Here is a 7270-nt window from a genome sequence, read left to right as displayed (position 1 = left end):
CGGGTCAATGTCGCTGTTTGTTCTCACCCAGGTTTAAATAAACCCCCGTAAAGCTGAGGTTGGGTCTGAGGAGAGACCGGCCCGCCTCCCTTCGTAGCTCGGATATCTTCGAGTCACAGCAGATGGAGGATCGTCCCCCTCTATTCGGCCACATCTGAAGCACCGTGTGCAGTTCTGGGCTCCTCAGTACAAGAGAGACCAGAAGATACGGAAGAGGGTCCAGTGGAGGGTGACAATGATGATCAGGGGTCAGGAATATCTCTCTTATGAGGAGAGACTCCGGGAGCCGGGCCTGTTTAATCTACAGAGGAGAAGACAGAGAGGGGATCTAATCAATACATACAAGTATGACAGAGGTAGGTGTCAAGAGGATGGTGATGGAGTCTTTTCAGTGGTCCCCAGTGACAGGATGAGGAGCAATGGCCAAACTCAAACTAAAACTCAAGAAGTTCCACCTCAACATGAGGAAGAACTTCTTTACATTGAGAGTGGCAGAGAGCTGGAACAGGTAGCCCAAGAAAGTCATGGAGTCTCCTTCTCTGGAGACATTCAAAACCAACCTGGATGCATTCCTGTGTAACCTGCTGTAGCTGACCCTGCCTTGGTGATCTCCAAAGGTCCCTTCCATCCCTAAGGATTCTGTGATTCTGTGATCCCCCAGCCCAGGACCTCACTCTGTGGGCACTCAGGTGTGCCCTGAGGGGCAGCAGGGAGCGAGTGCAAAGCCTGGGGTGAACCTGCAGGAGATGGAGGGCATGGCCATGTGAGGCACCTGGGCTCAGGACACTGGGGATCGAGGACAGAGAGCGAGGCGAAAAGGGGCAGCAGCAGCTCTGCGTGGGGCAAAGCACCTGGGCCCACCTGATGAAGCCTTGGTCCCTGTGGTGTCTGAGGCACAAGCCTCATTTAAGCCTTTCCCACAGCCAGGGTGTGTGTAGCGCCTTTCCTCCATGCGTGCCTACCATCCAGGTGTCTCTGTGAGGTGTGCAGGAATCGCCTCCTAGTCATCTGTTTGTGCAGGCCAGTGGGAATTGCCTCATGGATTTGGCATGAGCCTAACTGGAAAAGGTTTGAGAAAGGCATGTGCTCACTTCTCAAGCCCTTCACTGTCTGGCTTACTTAATGTACTTAATGTACATGTTAAAGAGACCTGTTCTGCGTGGCTGTCATTTATCAAGGCAGTTCTGTGGCATCTGTCTCTTTTAAGGGCATGGAATCTCCTGCCAACATCCAGAGCACAGAGGAGAAAAGATGATTGAGGAAACAGGCCAACACGCAGGAAAGGATTCAGTCCAAACCTGGGTCACTGATCAGGGATGGGAGTACAGTTGCTGACAAGGCATTTTGCTCGAATTCCCTCACTCACATACTGCCAAATCTGATTTGCAGAAAAAAGTAGAATCATATAATGTTTTGGGTTGGAAGGGACATTAAAGATCATCTAGTTCCAACCCCCTGCCATGGGCAGGGACACCTTCCACTAGACCAGGTTACTCAGGGCCCCATCTAGCCTGGCCTTGAACATTGCCAGGGATGGGGCACCCACAGCTTCTCTGGGCAACCTGTTCCAGTGCCTCACCACCTTCAGAGTAAAGAATTTCTTCATAATATCCTATGTAGACCTCTTTTTCAGTTTAAAACTATTCTCCCTTGTCCTGTCACTGTCACTACATGCCCTTGTAAAAACTCCATCATTCTTGTGGAGTCCCTCCAGGTACTGGAAGGCTGCAATTATGTCACCCTGGAGCCTTTTCTTTTTCAGCTTGAACATTCCCAATTCTCTTAGCCTTTCTTCACAAGAGAGGTGGTCCATCCTTCTAAACATCTATCGTTTAGGAATAAATTCCAGAACTAGTATGTCGAGTAAGAGAGGGTTAAAGACTGTTGGTATCACTGTGCTTTCCACTCAGAAAGTTGTGAAAGCTGTAGCAGAGGCAGGGTATTCCCTCTGAACAATAAAATCTGGACTAAACAGGGATTATTTAATTGTTACATCTGAAAGAACGTATCAGTGGCGTTTATTAGAGAGAAGAGGTTTTTGCCTGACAAATACATTGGATCTTAAAGGTATGTTAATCCTAAATGAAGGTTTCAGATACTTAATTCTTGTGACATTTTCTCCTTCTTTACTTACTTTCACAATCACATTTTTCTGGGGGGACCCTGCTAAAAATTTATGAAAATTAGTGCAATTACTGATTCTGAAATATGAACATACCTTCCTCAGAATACTTTTAGATATTTAAGGTTCCCTGGCTGTATTTTAAAATAACTTCTAGATTTTTAAATGCCTTTAAAAATCTAGCAATTGGTTCTGTTGGGCTTAGGAAGACAGATCTGTTGCATTCTTAAAAAGAATTATCCACAGAATACAAATAGTCCTGCCACCCTGCAATGAGCAGGGACTTCTTCAACTGGATCAGTTGACCAACCTGTCCAACCTGACCTTGAATGTTTCCAGGGATGGGATATCTACTGCCTCTCCAGGCAACATATGTCAGGGTTTTATCACCGTTGTTGTAGAAAACTTCTTCCTCATATTTAATCTAAAATGACCTCCATAAAACCATTAACCCATGTCTTATCACAACAGACCCTGCTAAATTGTTTGTCTCCCATCTCTCTCGTCGCCCCCTTCAAGTACTGGGATGCTGCTCTAAGGTCTTCTCCAGGCTGAACAATCCCACTCTCCCAGCCTTTCTTTGTAGGAGAGATGCTCCAGCCCTCTGAGCAGCTTTGTGGCCTCCTCTGGACTCACTCCAACAGGTCCATGTCCTTCCTGTGCTGGGGACCCCAGAGCTGGGTGCAGCACTGCAGGTGGGGTCTCACCAGAGCAGAGCAGAGGGGCAGAATCCCCTCCCTGGCCCTGCTGGCTGCGCTGCTTTGGATGCAGCCCAGGACACATTTGGCTCTCTGGGCTGTGAGTGCACAGTGCTGGCTCATGTCCAGCCTCTCATCCACCAGCACCCCCAAGTCCTTCTGGGCAGGGCTGCTCTCGATCTGCTCATCCCCCAGACTGTGTTGGTACTGGGGGCTGTCCCAACCCAGGTGCAGCACCTTGCACTTGGTCTTGTTGAACCCCACGGGATTCCCACGGGCCCACTTGCTGAGCCTGCCCAGGTCCCTCTGGATGGCATCCCATCCCTCGGGTGTGGCAACTGCACCACTCAGCTTGGTGTCATTGGCAAATTTGCTGAGGGTGCACTCGATCCCTTTGTCTGTGTCATTAATGAAGATATGAAATAGCACAGGTTCCAATATGGACTCCTGAGTGACACCACTTGTCACTGATGTCCAGGACTCTGAGTCACTGACCATCACCTTCTGGATGTGACTGTCCAACCAATTCCTTATCCACCTAACAGTCTACCCATCAGATCCATCTCTCTCCAGTTAGGAGAGAAGGATGTTGTGGGAGACCATGTCAAAGGCATTACAGAAATCCAGGTAAAAGACATCTGTAGCTCTTCCTTTGTACACTGATGGAATCACCCCATCATAGAAGGCCACTGGGTTGGTCAGACAGGACTTGCCCTTGGTGAAGCTGTGTTCACTGTCTGACATCTTTCCCCACTTTACTGTGCACTAGCCATAGAACAGGCTATGCTTTGCCTAGTAGTACCAGAATACTGTGGAGCTGATACATGCCGTATTAATTTCAGTTGTCCCTCTATAAAGGATAAACATAAGCTTCATGACTCACTGTAGTTTCACCTGTGCACTAAAACAGCACTGATCTCAGTCTTAACTACTGCAGCATAAACTTATATGTGCTATCTACATGGGGAGAAATACGTGTGGATATGAACAATGCTTGAATTACCTAGACATAAGCTAACAGACATACCTAGGCTGGTTCCTCTCATGTGTTACCTGCTGGTAAAATGTATATGCTTCTTCTCTGCTGTTCGAATATTTGTCTTCAATCACTCAAATATTAGTAGCTGCTGTATGTTCAATTGCACTCAGATGGCATAGCAAATATTAATTTCTGCTGGTACAGATAACATCCACTGTTCTAAACTTCAATATATATTTTTTTCTTTCTGGCAGTCACATCCAAGGAATTCATTCTCATGAGCTGTGTTTGGCCTGCAAGCTAAGAAGCAGGAGGTGAGGTGAAAGACACCACCACAGGTATTCTGTTAAAAACAATGTCCCTTTAAGTTCATGTCTGCATGCACTGGAGTCAGAGAGTGATTTCTATTCTGCCCTGAAGAGGTGGATCAAAAGTATTGCATAGGGACATAAGCTTTGTTCAGTTATATCAATCTGACTCTAGTCTGATCATCACAGGATGTTTGTCTTTCCAATACAAATGTATTCAGGCAGCTTGTACATGATAGAGGAGATACCTGAAGTAATCATCATCATCATCATCACCATCATCATCATGGTCCATTTATTACAGAAATACGAAATCTTACCATCTGTAGCCTAGCACATACAATTTAAGATAGTTTTTCTTTTTGAAATGCTAAATTCATCCTTTCAACTTCTGTACTGTTAGAGAACCATGAACTTCTTCGGCTGGAATTTCTGCAGACTCGTGAAGTTCCATTCTGAAGTTAGTTATTTTGCATTGAAGCTACTTATTTCTTCATGTGGTGGTTTTATCTGTGAGGCAACAGGAAGAGTACACATTCCTCACCTCAGGGGGTTTGCTCCTGTCCTCTTCAAATGCCTCTTGTCATCACGTAAAGCATTTATACAAGAACTCCGAGTACCCAGCACCACCGAAAAACTCTCCCCTCCTACACTTTTGTACAAATGGATGTTTCTTACCAGCTGCAACAACTACTAAAATTGTTATTAATCTTCTCTTTTCTAGTTTAAGGGAGGAAGGCACGGCTCCACTAAGTGGCAGCAGTAGGCATCATTACTACCACCTTGCTGAATTATTTTTATATTTGTGAGAGATTTAATATAAACTGGTGCTCATGTTACAATAAGATTTATTCCTCTTTTTTACTCATAGGGTTTGATTTTATCAAATGAATAATGAATAAACTTGTGCTTAGGGAAGCTACCGGTAACCTTTTCAAATACTCTCACAGGTTCATATTTTGCAGAAATTCTCATTTGAATACAAATTTTACATATGTTATTATAATATTAACTTACCAGTTGAAAGACACATCATATGGGTCCCCACGCACTACATTGGGTGCTCCTCAGATCAGTTCCAAAACTTCTCTGCAGTGCCTAGGATAATCAATCTTTTACAAAGTAGATAGACTGTATCTTACAAAATCCAAGATGCATCACTACTTATTTTATGGCTGTGTCCAGAGCATAAACTGTTTCAGTTTGTACATTTGGAGGGCATTGTTGAAGCACAGTGTTCAAAAGTCATGTTGTGAGCTTTACATACTATAGAAGCAGGGGTTAAACTCTAAGGTCGCAGTTCTGCTAATCAATGCACATACCACTAATGCTGTTAACTTACATGCCTAAAGCAGGGAAGCTTATATTCCATTGCCAAAGATGCCAAAGCTGTCAGTAAACATATCCTCACACACTGTAAGTATAATCTTATATAACAATCTCTAATTTCAGTCATTCTTAAAAAGTCACTGATCGCATTCAGTACCAAGACATACCTAAGAGATACTGAAGTCAAATCACAGCTTGTAATAAAGCTCCTAAGCAGATTCCTGCGCTGCCCCAGCTGCATTCCTGAAAAGCTGTTACCTAAACATGATGACTCCATGTGGCATGCTGGTTGGGAACCTGTACTGCTTTGTCTACAGACTGCAGCATATGAAATGCTGAAAACAGAAAAATTTGAGCATATGCAGTTTATGTTTGTATGCTGTTTTGATCTTGGAAAACGAGCATTAGGAAATCACATCCAACAACGCTTTTTCAGTTGCTGTCTGTGGTCCATTTTGAAACAGACTGGACACATTTTCAGTGTCATACCGCAGAATTTCACAGAATTACTTTTTCCTTACAACTTGTTAATTTTGTAAGTGGGAAACAAAGATAACCCAAATCAGTTTTCTATTTTCATACTGAAAAAATTAAAAAGTAAAATGTTCCTAAACTGTATTACTCTTCACAAAAGGAAAGGCAAGTGACCTCAGTGTTACTATTGCTTATCATTGGGACAGAAAACTCGCCCAGGCAGCTCCACTATCTTCTTGTACCATAGCAGTTAATTAATTATACGAAATCCTACTTGCCAGAAACTCAGGAAAAAAAACCCCATTAGTTGCATTCTTTGTGCGTTCCTGTGACTTCTATTCTATTCAATCTCAAAGAGCGGTAACACGGCATTGTGGGGATGGGCTTCATTTACACTACAGTTAAAACAATATAAATCTGCTTTACATCAAAACCTAATACAAATAAGAACCAGGGCTTGTATTTCAGGTAGAATAATATATTGGGTATGTTTCTTCTAAATTTAGTTTCAAGAGAGTAGGAACTAAAAACAGCTACACACTCTTCATCTTGATAGATCCATGAAAGGTATTTTCAGTCAAAAGTGATTTTCAAGTTTACCAGAATTAAATTAAAAAATAGTAAAAGAGCGTGTCTTTGCAGTTCAAGCAGGATTTACAATTAGAGGAGACACGGCAGATCCTTTGTGCCTTTGTTTTCCAGACACGATAGCTATTGTCCAGTCTGGCCTCTTGCACAAGGATGAACATCAGGCTGCACATGGATTTATTGTCCTTCGTAGAAAAAAACTATGACACTGCTACCACAGGGCAGGAAGAGATTCTAATTGATTTGTAATATCCTACAGAATTATGGAGTTTTGTTAGCACGCCAAGAAAGACACCTGATATACCCATGGAAGCTTCAAGTGGACTCCTGCTCTATTTCAACAGAAATTCAGTAATTGTCATAGAATCATAGAATGTTAAGGGGTTGGAATGGACCTTAAAGACCAATTGGTCCCAACCCTCTCTGCCATGGGCAGGGACACCTCTCACTAGAGCAGATTGCTTAAGACTGTATCCAACTTGGCTTTGAATGGGTTCTAGTAAAAGGCATAGTTTCAGCCAGGTATACAGATCACTGCTGCAGAAACTAACACCTCTGATGCACCCTAATGATCAGCACCTCATTTCACTGCTTTTTAGTCAATATAGATTTTCCCTGCCTTTATATGTGAACAATGCAGAGAAATCCAGCTTAGTGCCAAAATGCCCTCTCACTCACTTCTTCCTCACACGTGCACAGTCACACACAGAGGATATGAATAAAGCTGTGAGGTCTGGATTTCTTGAGCATGTGCACAGGTGGGTGCTACTCT

The 7270-nt window shown here is 43.5% G+C and overlaps 1 long non-coding RNA gene across 1 annotated transcript; it reads left to right on the top strand.

Moving 5' to 3' along the window:
- The first annotated feature begins 21 nt into the window (after positions 1-21).
- Positions 22-6892, top strand: LOC108446831. Its single transcript, XR_001862144.1, has 3 exons — positions 22-604; positions 1935-1939; positions 6880-6892. It is a non-coding gene; the product is annotated as an uncharacterized LOC108446831 (long non-coding RNA).
- The last annotated feature ends 378 nt before the right edge of the window (positions 6893-7270 follow it).

The sequence above is a fragment of the Corvus brachyrhynchos genome, unplaced genomic scaffold, assembly GCF_000691975.1.
Source record: "Corvus brachyrhynchos isolate BGI_N302 unplaced genomic scaffold, ASM69197v1 scaffold94, whole genome shotgun sequence".
Classification (NCBI taxonomy): domain Eukaryota; kingdom Metazoa; phylum Chordata; class Aves; order Passeriformes; family Corvidae; genus Corvus; species Corvus brachyrhynchos.
Note: the sequence above shows the minus strand (reverse complement) of the source record. Positions and strands in the feature narration are given on the sequence as shown.